The 12584-nt window shown below is 35.1% G+C and overlaps 1 pseudogene; it reads right to left on the bottom strand.

Annotated features, from left to right (window-relative positions):
• Window positions 1-7442: 7442 nt before the first annotated feature.
• On the bottom strand, window positions 7443-10451 carry LOC141549026 (E3 ubiquitin-protein ligase Mdm2 pseudogene; annotated as a pseudogene).
• Between the last annotated feature and the right edge of the window lie 2133 nt (window positions 10452-12584).

Raw genomic sequence — 12584 nt, 5'->3', positions numbered from 1 at the left:
AATTATTTACTCTTTGAGCCTCTTCTGATGAGAGTAAGATTCACACAATGATTCTCCCCCTCACTAAGTTCCCTCAGATATGGTGCATTTTCTATGTCTCTTCCTGGGATGTAGTTTCCCTCTTTTTATCACTCCTTCCCCTTTTTCTGAACCGACCTCCTTCCCTTTACTACACCCCCCTTTTTTTCTTTTATATCAGTAAAATCAAATTATCCTTGAGTATTTTTTATATACCCACAACAGAGTTACAGTTCTCAAGGGTTCTGTGTACCTTTTTCTGTTTCTCTTCAGTCTTGTGGATGTAGATCAAATTTTTTGTTTAAGTCTGGTTTTTTTCTTAGAAACATATAGAATTCCTCTGTTTCATTGAATGACCATCTTCTTCCATGGAAAAAGATGCTAAACTTAGCTGGGTAGTTCATTCTTGGTTGCAGTCCTTGATCTTTTGCCTTTCGGAATATCAGGTTCCAGGCCCTTCTATCTTTTAATGTGGAGGCAGCCAGATCTTGGGTGACCCTTATTGTGGCACCTTGGTATTTAAATTGTTTTTTTCTAGCTGCTTGCAGGATTTTCTCCTTTGTGTGGTAATTCTGCAGCTTAGCCACAATATTCCGTGGTGTTCTTTTTTTAGGGTCTATTTCAGAAGGAGTTCGATGAATTCTTTCCACATCTACTTTCCCTTCTGTTTCTATTATCTCTGGACAGTTCTCTTTGATAATTTCCTGTAAAATAGAATCTAGGCTCTTTTTTTGGTCATAGTTTTCTGGAAGTCCAATAATCCGCAGATTATCTCTCCTAGATCTATTTTCCAGGTCTATAGATTTTCCCAGTAAGTATTTGACGTTGTTCTCCAGCTTCTCATTTTTTTTGTTTTGTTTGACTGATTCTTGGGTTCTCTGTGAATCATTCATTTCTATTTGTTCCATCCTGACTTTTAAGGAGTTATTTTCTTCTTTCACAGTTTTTAGTTCTTTTTGTAAATGCCCAATTTCGTTTTTAAATGAGTTATTTTGCTCTATTGAATTTTTTTCCATTTCCCTAATTTTTTTTTTTTTTGAGAATTATTTTCTTTTTCCAATTCAGAAATTCTATTTTCTTGAGACTTTTTTATCTTTTCCAATTCAGAAATCCTACTTTCCTGTGTTTTTTTAACCTTTTCTAATTCACTAATTTTGTTTCCCTGCATCTCCTGTGAATTCTTTATTTTTTCCAACTCCAATTTCAGGACATTGTTATTCTCTATCATAACTTCTCTTTCCTTTCCCCATTTTTCTTCGATCTCCCTCAATTTTTTAAGAGTTTCTTCTAGGAGAGAGTTATGTGATGGGGGGCAGGAATCGTTCCCCTTTAGGTTGTTATCTTCTGAATCTTTGCTGTTAACTTCTTCGGGGTTGGACACCCGCTCTTTCTCTGTATAGAAGGAATCTATAGTTTTTCTAGCTTTTTTGCTCATACTTAAAAAAATCTTTTGGGGTCTGTCCCTGGGGTAGGAAATTATTTACTTCTTTACCAGCTTCCTCCCAGACGGGATGGATGCAGCGGCCCCTGCGCCCGAGCTAAGATAGAGCTCTGGGAGAGAGTTCCCCACCCCCTCCCTGGAAGTGCCCCAGAGGTGATTAGCACTGCTGTGCTTCAAGGGCGTAGAATAGTGAAGACTGCAGGAAGCCCAGTCTATGTGTCCGGGTGGGGAGTGGATGTCTGCAGCAGGTGACGTGAGAAGCCCCTGCGCTCAAAACGGAAGTGTCTGCCAGAAACCGCGGTCCCTAGTTCAAAGGTTCTGCTTCTCTGGGACTTCCTGGAGCTGAGTTCCACTCCCTCCAGCTAAGCTAGGCAGTGTGTGTTGCCTTGGGCCGTATCTACCCACTTGTCAGTCTCTTAACTATTCTCAGGAGGGAGCTGAGGCCACACCCCCTGGTGCCGATTCTCTGCTGAGTCACCCCCAGGGTGGGGGGGGGGGAATCTAATCTGAGTTTTAAAATATTTTGGCTTTCTCTTCTGAACTGCTAAATAATTAGCAGAGAAGAGCTAACAGCCTGTGCCAGATTCCTTTACCTCAGTGGCTTCTCTGATCCCAGAGCCCCTCCCAGCGCAATGGGCGCAGTGTGCCCCTACCCCACCGTCTGTGCTGGTCTCTTATTCCTCCCCTGAGAACTGACCTTTCCTGTTGAAACTCCAGATTCTCTTCAGCTGGTAAGTCGTGCTTCCAGTCCTTGTGGTATCTATCAGTCCTGAGCTAATTCTGAGACTTAATTTATCTAATTGGTTGTGAGGGAGTGAGGACGTTCACTGAGTCGTGTGTTTCTTCTCCGCCATCTTCTATGCAAGACATTTTCAAGTTTCATCTGCATTACTAATATTTCCTCAATTGTTTCTTTAAGCCTAATCAGGATAAATAAATAATTGATTTGTAGTGTCTGGTGATTTCTGAGGCTTTGATACTCATACAAAATTTAACAATTGGCTCTCAAGAGAGAGTTAAAATTGATTCTAGAATATCTCTGCCTATTTTGCATCATATATTTCAGTTCATATGTTAGGAAACAACATAAATTAGTTCATGAAGGATAATCTTGTTAATTAAAAACCGCAAACCCAAACCAAAATTCTTTGAATGGAAGCAAAACAAATTTCTACTAAAATAAGTTTTCTATTACTTCTGGATAACATATACAGTTAATTAAATATGTTTTCAAAATAAGCTATAGCTGAAGATGATTATAACAGAAAAGCCAACTGTTTCTTGTTTCATTCTCTCACAAAAATGAACACCATGAAACCCAAGTTCCTTGAGGACAGGCCTGTTTGCTTTTTAATTGTTATCCACCGCACTAAGTGATGTATCTGGCATATGCTATGCAATTGATAATTGAGGTTGGCATATTAAAATGTAATCATATTTTCAATATCTTCTAGGAACACAGTGAATCATCTCATTTTACTTGCTTCTTTGAAAAATTTCATGATAATGATAACAGTGAGACAACACCAAAATTTTTGATATTCAGCCAAAATAATACTCAGAAGAAAACCGATATGTGTAAATGCTTATATCAATAAAAGAGAGAAAAAGGAAGAGCAACATAATGTGTATCTCACTAAAAAATAAACTTACACCCTTATAAATAAATACCAAAATAAAGATAATGGTAATAAAGTTTATAACAAAATATCAAGCTATCAAATGAAAATAGGAACTGAGTTTTTTTTGGGGGGAATAGATAAGCCATTGGGTAATTTAATTTTAAAAATAGCAAAGCAAATCAAACTACTAGTATCAAAATTGAAAGGGGTGAATGTACAACCAAATGAACATAAAAATTTGCCCAATTGTTTGCCAAAAAAAATAACCATACTAATGATATGGATTAGTATTTACAAAAATATAAAGTAACAAAAGAGAATTAATAAAAGAGGAAAAAGAATACATAAAAGAAATAAGATGGAGGCTGCCCAGAAGATTGCCCTTGAATATTTAATGAGTATTGGCTAGGGAATCACATGAGGGACTTTTTGTCAAACAGAGCATTTGCTTGTCCATGTTAGGTCAATTCGAATATAATTCATGAATTAACTGAAATAAATAAATATTTCCAAGAATATAAAGTGTCCAGATTAACCAAAAAAAGAAATAAAGTATTTATATAATCCTACTTTTAAACAATGACATAATGCACACATCAACTCCTCATTCAAAAGACCCAACACCAGTTGTATTTACAACGGAATTATACCAAATACTTAAAGAATATGAATTCCAATATTACATAAACTATTTGGAAAAAACAACAGATAAAGAAGTTCTGTTGAATTTATTTTAAGACACGATATGGTCTTGATACCTGATTCAAGGAGGATAAAAACAGAAGGGGGAAACTATACGTGAATTTCCTTAATGTATATTGATGCAAAATATTTAATGAAATTTGAGCAAGGAGACTGCTAATAGCATTGTAAAAATCATATGCTATGAAGAAATGGCATTTATATTAGGTACAAATAATACCAATGTATCTAAAATTACAAGAAAAGCAGGAAACTGGGAGAGGGGAAGGTCTGGAAGAGGAAGAGAGATGGGAATCTTTGTAACAAACCACATAACCCAAGAGATTTAAAACGAGAATTTCCTTCCCTCTTCTCTATTTGCAGTTGAATATAACCTGCTACTGAGATGCTTTTGAACAAAAGAAATACTTTAATAAATGATGGTAACTATCTTTATATATAATTGGAAAAGTAAAATAGTATTGAAGTTGAAAAACAACAGCAGCAACAACAACAACTAACAAGTTGCCTGAGATGAGAGGCGATTTGTGTTGATAACACAACTGGCATGTGTCAGAGGCCCAACTTGAACCCAGGTCTTCCTGAGTCTTAAGGTTTTATTTCAGGGAACAATTACTGTTTAATTCCCCATATTCGATCCAGTCTATTGTCTAATTATTTCTCCTCTGGACCCAGTTCAGCATGCATCTAGAATATCTAAATTATTTATATTGATACAGTAGTTCAATCAAATGACATATTAAAACAAAAAAATGGACTTTTTCGTGCCCTTAATGTTTTAATGGATTTTTTTATGCCGAAATCTTGAGAGCTATTGTTGATCTCATTTAGGAGACCCCATGGCATTCTAAATTCTGACACAATCAGAACAATGTTATCCAGAAACAGAAGCATGTGGGGTACTGTACCACTTACAGAGTGTCAGGTATTTGTACTTTCTCTGCATGTAAGGAAGGTTAAATGCGTCTCAGCTCTGTCTTTTATATAACTTTCTGCTGAGAACATGAGAGCGTGGTTTAAGTTATCCAATGTGAAAAAAAAAAGGAAAACACCAAGAAGTTGGAAGGCCATCCTTTCTTGTGTATTAATCAGTGAGTATCCTTTACTGCAGGCCAGTGTTTACCCTGGAAACCTGGCCAGTTCCTTGAGTAAAAACAGTCCTGCTAAAGGAATGAACAAATAGTCTTCTTGGGGGGTCTCATGTGATGGAGCATCCTGTACCTGGGATGTTGCTACATCTCAAGAGTCACATATCAAATGAGAGTCCTTAGTGTAGTGCCTTCTTTGTTCTCAGCTGAGAAAAGCCTCTTAGTGGAAAGGGACTTTGAGAATTTAGCTAGGAAGTAATAGACAACTTGCCTGCCAATGCCTGTCACTTGCCACTATGAGTAGCTGTGACCATGAAGTCTCTCAGCAGGGGAATTCCGGTGTTTTCCTCAGAGTGGCCATGATGTATGTTGTATGTCGTTGTAGTGGCCACTGGGTTTATTAGTTGTATATTAATTACTTTTGTGCTATGAGTTTCCTTTTTTATTTTCCTGTCTTATTTAAATGAAAGTTCCAAGCAGTAATAAACTTGTGCCCACCCTCTTCAACCTGCCTGTTGAAATGGGAATTCCAAACCTAGATTAATCTTACACTGAAACATTCAACTGGAGGCTAAGCATGATTTCCTTAGTAGTCATTCCAACCAAGCACACAGAAACTTGAGGTGAGCCTGCTTTCAGATATACAGAAAGAAAGGACACTCCCCTCCTGACTTCCGAACAGGAGCAGATATTATCTATGTCTTGTCGGACTTGAGGACTAAAAGGTTCATATCTTAGGATACTTAAGTTTTTAAACTGATTGTGGACATGGAGCTCTGTAGATATACTCAAGAGACTAAAATATAAGGGAAATGAGTGTAAACTGATATATATATATATATATATATATATATATATATATATATATATATATATATATATATATATGGGATATATATATAAAAATATATATATATGGGATATACATATATGTTTATATATATATATATATATATATGGGATATATATATAAAAATATATATATATGGGATATACATATATGTTTATATATATATATATATATATATATATATATATATATATAAAATATATGGGAAATGAGTGTAAACTGAGAGCATTGTTTTTTTTTTTTTTGGTTTGTTTGTTTTGTTTGTTTGTTTTGTTTTGTTTTGTTTCTCTTCCCAGATTATTTTTACCTTGAGACAACAAGAACAACAAAATTCGGTTCTGCACATATATATTCTACCTAGGATATACTGTAATATATTTGACATGTATGCGACTGCCTGCCATCTAGGGGAGGGGGTGGAGGGAAGGAGGGGAAAATTCAGAACAGAAGTGAGTGCAAGGGATAATGTTGTAAAAAATTACCCATGCATATGTACTGTCAAAAAAAAGTTATAATTATAAAAATAATTTAAAAAAAAAAGAACTGATCAATATAAACAATTCAGGACAATTTACTCATGTGAACTAATATAAAATGAGGATGGCAGAATTGTGAAAGAAAAATGTATGACAACTAAAACAACATAAATAGAAAGAAATGCTTCTGTAGGGAAGAAAGAAAATTAAAAAGAAATAGAATTCTTTATATTTACCAAGTTCATATTAAAAGAAGAGGTGAAAAAATGTATCTACAGCCCTGTTTGCAGAAATGGGGGAACAATGAGTATATAATATTGCATATTTTGCCAATTAAAGCTGATATGTTGGTTTTGCTAAACTATCATTGCGGGCCCTCTTTTTTCCCCTCTTTCGATACAAAACATATTCATCTATAAATAAAATTTTGTACATTGTCTCCTCCATGAGCAAATGAACCCCCAGAGGACTGGGACCAAATTTTTGCTTTTCTTTGTGTCCTTTGAAATTAACACATAATACCTGGTTAATTAATTACTAAACTGATTACTAAATGTTTGTTGAAAAACATAATGATGATTGGTAGTAGTGGTAATGATGATTATGATGACAAGGGATAGATCCCTAGGTAGAAGAGGATGATGTAAATGAAACTAATATGAAAATAAATTATATTACAATACAATATTTTAAATTATCCATATATTTATATTATTATATAATATGTAAATATAAACATATTTTAATAATATAAACAATGCATATTAAACATGCTCTTAATGACGCACACAATAAATGAGCTATAGTTTCCCCAAACCCAATATAAGTGTTTATGACTTACTCTCAAATTATCTGACTTAGAAAATAAATCATAAGAATCCATTGATTGAGTGATTCATCCTAAGTCAAATTAGTTTCAAGTGTCCAATGTGTTATCTGAACCTAGATCTGTCCAGACTAGTATTCTATCCACTATACCCTGGTGTCTCTAAAAGTAATACAAATGAATACTAATAAAAATAATGCAAAAATGGGAAAACCTAGTAACCACATTTTTTTTCCTCAAGGAAAAGAATAAAAAAATTCTTTCCAAAAAGCAATCTGAACTAGAGATAACTAAAATACTCATTTTCTCAGAAAAAAGCACAAAAATAAAATTTTAAATAAATTTCACAGCCATGTGTGAACATTCTTAAGAATGTTTCATGTACAGGTTTCTACAGTTCCAGTTTTACTACAACACGTTTAGAGAAAATAAGTTAACACAATCATTTGAATTGGCTGCCTGCACACTAGACAAGGCTCATTTCTCCTTTTTGATTTCTTAGCATATGTAAAACATGCCATAAGATGTCCTGTCCTTCCATGGACAATGCAACCATTTTGAGGTTGGTTCTGACAGACAACACAGGGCTCTACAGTGCTAGAGGGAAGAAAAGATCCCATATTTTTTCTTTGCTTTGTGCTTCTTTTCTCTCAAATTCTCCAGTATGTTCCTGACTACTACACATGATACTTTTAGATGCTGATGGCTGGAAATAATCCTCATTCTCTTGGAAGTCTGATTTCTGTACTATTCTTCACTTTCCTCAACACATGAGTCCTTGATTTTATTGTTCTTATAATCTGGAACATCAAAGCCCCCTTTTTCCCCTTGTGTGGGATTTTCTAATGTGCCTTTATCCAAAATCTCACCTTTCTCCTCTGGAAGCCAATTTTCTCACAAAGTCTAATATCTGTGGCAATGGGGTGGAAGTGGAGGATTTATTTTGTCACAGGAAGGACACTTCCAATAATTCTGCAATGAAAGAAGAAGTAGAATCAATCTCAATGGTTCTTGAACATCTATGAATAACAATGCTAGTTATAACAATGTACACTGTCTGTTTATTACGAAATGTTTGTTTTGCCATAGAAAGAAGATTTTGCACCCTCACTTTTTGTTGTTGTTCGTTTTCTTTTTGTTTTCTGACTCATTTTCTTTCTATTTTGATATCATTTTTCTTGTGCAGGAAGAGAATTGTGCAAATACGTTAGCACATATTGGATTGGACATATATTTTGAATTGTTTAACATGTACTGGATCGCTTGCCATCTGGGTGGGGAAAAGGAGGGGAAAGTCTGGCAAGGGAAGCTCTGCAGGAGTCAATGTTGAGAGATTATCCATGCATATGTTTTGAGGGTAAAAAGCTTTTTTTTAAAAAAAAAAGATTTTATAGATTATTTTGCAATATCTCAAATCCTACCCTACCTTTATCTCTTAGCAACTAACTTCTGAAACTGAAATTGTGGTTAACTAGTTTCGCCTTTTAGAGATTCTATAGTAAGACATTTTAAATTCTGTTAGTTGTAGATCTTTTTTTCATAGGAATTCATCTCTACTTCTGGCAAGATCTCCTAATATCCATCAGCTACCATGTTTTTTTATTGTGAAGTATTTAGATGAATCTCTTAGCAGCCATTTCCTCCTTCTTCTCCCTTCCTTTTTTGGTAAAACAGAGATGGAAGCAATTTATAAGAAACTGGTCAAATTCTATTCATAGATAGTTCCTCACCTTAAAAATGGTTTGTGTTAATGGTTACAAATCGATTTTTTTGAAAAGAATCAATGTTCTCATAGAAATACTGCTAGAAACGGAAACTAGGTTTGCAGGCCCAATTCAGAGAAGTCTACTTTATCTAGAATAATTTTAGTATTACTAGGTACCAAACAATGTAAAGATGGAAAAGGCTGAGAGGGTGGCTAGAATTATGTATAGAGATCATCTAATGGACAGCCTAGTTCCATTGCACTGTGGAGCCTGAGGTAAAGCTTGTCTTTGACATCTTCTTCATGATAACTGAGCGTTTTTCTCTCAACTTTTGGTAAATCTTCCTGGTGTCCTAATGTGATCCATCTTGGAGTTTCACTCATATGTGCCCTCTACTGTTCTTCATGGTCCCAAATTAACTATGATATTTTCACTTGAAGCAAAACTTTTAATCCAACTATCAATATGTGTTAGAAGAAAGCCTGAATTAACGCAATGTAATGATTCTGAGCCCTGGAAACCTCCTAGAGTCATCCCTGCATTTCTTTCTTTTTTTCCAAAGGCTTGCAAATCGAATGAATCCTTAGTTATTTCAGGGACAAAGTGAAGTAGAAACATTCAGAAAGTGAACATTTGGAAGAGAAAATATTTTAGAATAGGTTCAGGGGCTGCTAAACAGTTGCTTGTCTGTAAGTTTATCAACTGCTTAGCTCTACCTACACTAGCGGGATAAGCAACAGTCAGCAATGTCTTCTCTTCCTGTTGAACACTAGGCTTAACTTGAATGAGTGAGCAAGAAACAAAAAACAAAAAAATTAAAAGATACATAGAGAAAAAGAGACACAAAAGACAGAATCGTCCTTAAAATAGTCATTAAAAGGGTCCATCTAGACCTTTAGAGAACCTTCCAGCTCTAAATAGTGATCCCGGGATCTTTTCCCACACTACATCCAATGATCTTCTATGACTTAATTCACTGAAACAAGGAGGCCTCAGTTTCCATATCTGGAAAATGAAGCTGATGATGTACATGGCATTCAAAGTCTCTCTTTTAAGGTCTATGATGTGATGAGATCATAATTCAGTGTAATGTTCTGTTGTCTCTAAATTGCGATTGCTCTCTGGCAGGAGATCCCTTGGGGAGCTTCTGGGGAGGCAGCCTTAGTTTTAGTTCCAGTACCGGTAATACCCAAAATGCAGCCGGGAGTTAAAGTCCAGATCCTCTATTGTGTCCTTCAAGGTCTTGAATCTTTTCCTGTCAGAATGTCTCCAGCCAGCTTCAGTCTCTAGCTCCCTCTGAATCCAAAGCCTCCAGCCAGCAGGAAGGTAGCCGTGGGAATCCTTGGCCCAATCCAGACTGACTCAGTTCTTTTGCAAGGGTCAATGCTGAAAACTATCTGATATTATTAAATAGAAAAGCAAGAAAACGTGCTCTTAGTGCACCTTCATAGGATGAACAAAGTTTCTATTATATAGAAATTAGAAGCAGCTGGCAGTGCAGTGGAGGGAGCCCTGTACCTAGAGGAGGGGGTGGGGAGCCTCCAGCCCTCAGGCTGTATAAATCTCATGAAATCATTTGGTCTGGCCCTGCCATGGCAATTAGCAGGCAAAGAGGAGAGGAAAGCTAGTCAAAACAGCCTCCCACTGCTTGAGTTTAAGTTGTCCTTAAATGATGTTCTAGATACCCAAAAGGTCCTTCCGGCCAGAATCAGCATTGCCCATGTTTGCATCTGCCCTCAGACAGTAACCAGCTGTTCCCCTGTTAACAGGGGTTAACCTCTGCTTTATTTTCCTCAATGGTTAAATGGAGATAATAATATCACAGAACTTGGAAGGTGATGGTGAGAATAAAGTAACATAATATTGTAAAGAAAGTACTGAGCACAGGACCTGGTAAGTTGTATGTACAAGTAAATGTTTATTCCCTTCCTTTCTTTTTCCATCATCTATCCTAAAATTTTAGGGCAACCAGAAGGAAAATTAAGGATAAATGCACTATGCCAAATGGGAGCTACAAAGTGATGCTTGTTAAATATATATATATATGTATATATATATTGCATTATTGTTCTGTAAGAAATGTCCAGCAGGATGATTTCAGAAAGGCCTAGAGAGACTTACAGGAAATGATGCTGAGGGAAATGAGCAGGACCAGGAGATCATTATCTACTTCAACAACAATACTGTATGATGATCAATTCTGATGGACGTGGCTCTCTCCAACAATGAGATGAACCAAATCAGTTCCAACATCTGGGAGATGACTATGAACCACTACATAGAATTCTCAATCTCTCTATTTTTGTCCGCCTGCATTTCTGATTTCCTTCACAGGGTAATTTTACATTATTTCAAAGTCCAATTCTTTTTATACTGCAAAACAACTGTTTGGAAATGTGTGTGTGTGTGTGTGTGTGTGTGTGTATACACACACACACACACACACACACACACACACATATAGTATTTAACTTATACTTTAACATATTTAACATGTATGGGTCAACCTGCCATCTGGGGGGAGAGAAGGGGAAAAATTGGAACAAAAGGTTTGGTAATTGTCTGTGGTAAAAAATGTTTATTTCACACAACTATTCATGTTTACAATCAGTTCTCTATATACAGCAAACATACATAATGTAAGAAAGAATACTGCAATGCTTTTGAAAGTCAACACAAGGGGGCAGCTAGGGGGCGCAGTGGATAGAGCACCAGCCTTGAATTCAGGAGGACCCAAGTTCAAATCTGGTCTCAGATACTTAACACTTCCTAGCTGTGGGACCCTGGGCAAGTCACTTAACCCCAGCCTCGGGGGAAAAAAAAAGTTAACACAACTATCATCAGTCTGAAATTAAGTTCTGAAACTTTGTAAAGTTTACCAAATTATTTAAATTGGTAAAGAATACGCAAAATATAGCAAATACTCAAAGTTCTGAATATTACAAAAAGTCTTAAATGTATAGAAGCCACAAAATACCTCACCTGAAAAAGTGAGTTCACAATATGTAATTAATTTTTTCTAGGACAACAAGCAATCTTTCAAAGATAATAAAGTAAATTTTAATCTTTGAATATCTGAAATATAGTTTTATAAATACATTACACATTTCTTAGAGTTACTCCCAAGTTGAGAATTATATACAGTATCTGGTTTGTAATTATTCTAAAACTTTAGTCAAATAAGAAGCCAACATATATCTCTTAACAGATAAAAAAAATTCAGATCTAATTTTTTTGGTGGTCAAAACACCAATACAACAATTTAAGCATAGAGCCACAAATTTTCCTTTCAAAAAACTTAGTTCAAAGTGTATTGTCTATTTTAAAAATACAGATACTATATTTATGGTAAAGCTCTCTAAGCACTACAGGTCATCTTGAGGAGCTTTTGTCATTTCAAAAAAAAAATACATATTTGCAAAACTGTAACTTTTATAATGTTCCAAATTCTAATTTTTCTAGTGATTTTAATTTGCATTATGCTCATTAGTACTTAATTTTCTAAAAGAATCTTTCAATGAGAGACATTAATAAATTATTACATGTCTACCTTTAGTCTGATACTATATACTTGCAGTATTTTATTGAGAGGGAAGTATCATGCTTAAAAAAAAAAAGTCAAGGTTTTAAAGTCAAAATAACTATTTCATCCATATTCATCATCTTCTTTTTAGGTATTAACCATCATAAAAATCTTTTCAAAGAACCTGTTTCATATAGCTATAATTTTTTGTTCACATTTTTCCTTAAGCCTTATTCAGTAAATAACCTCAGGAAATACTTCTATTTTGTTTTCTTTTTTTCAATCACAAGATTATTTATCGACAACTCCATTATCCATTTAATGTCACAGTA

This window comes from Sminthopsis crassicaudata, chromosome X (assembly GCF_048593235.1).
Source record: "Sminthopsis crassicaudata isolate SCR6 chromosome X, ASM4859323v1, whole genome shotgun sequence".
Lineage (NCBI taxonomy): Eukaryota > Metazoa > Chordata > Mammalia > Dasyuromorphia > Dasyuridae > Sminthopsis > Sminthopsis crassicaudata.
This window is presented reverse-complemented; position numbering and strand designations above follow the sequence as displayed.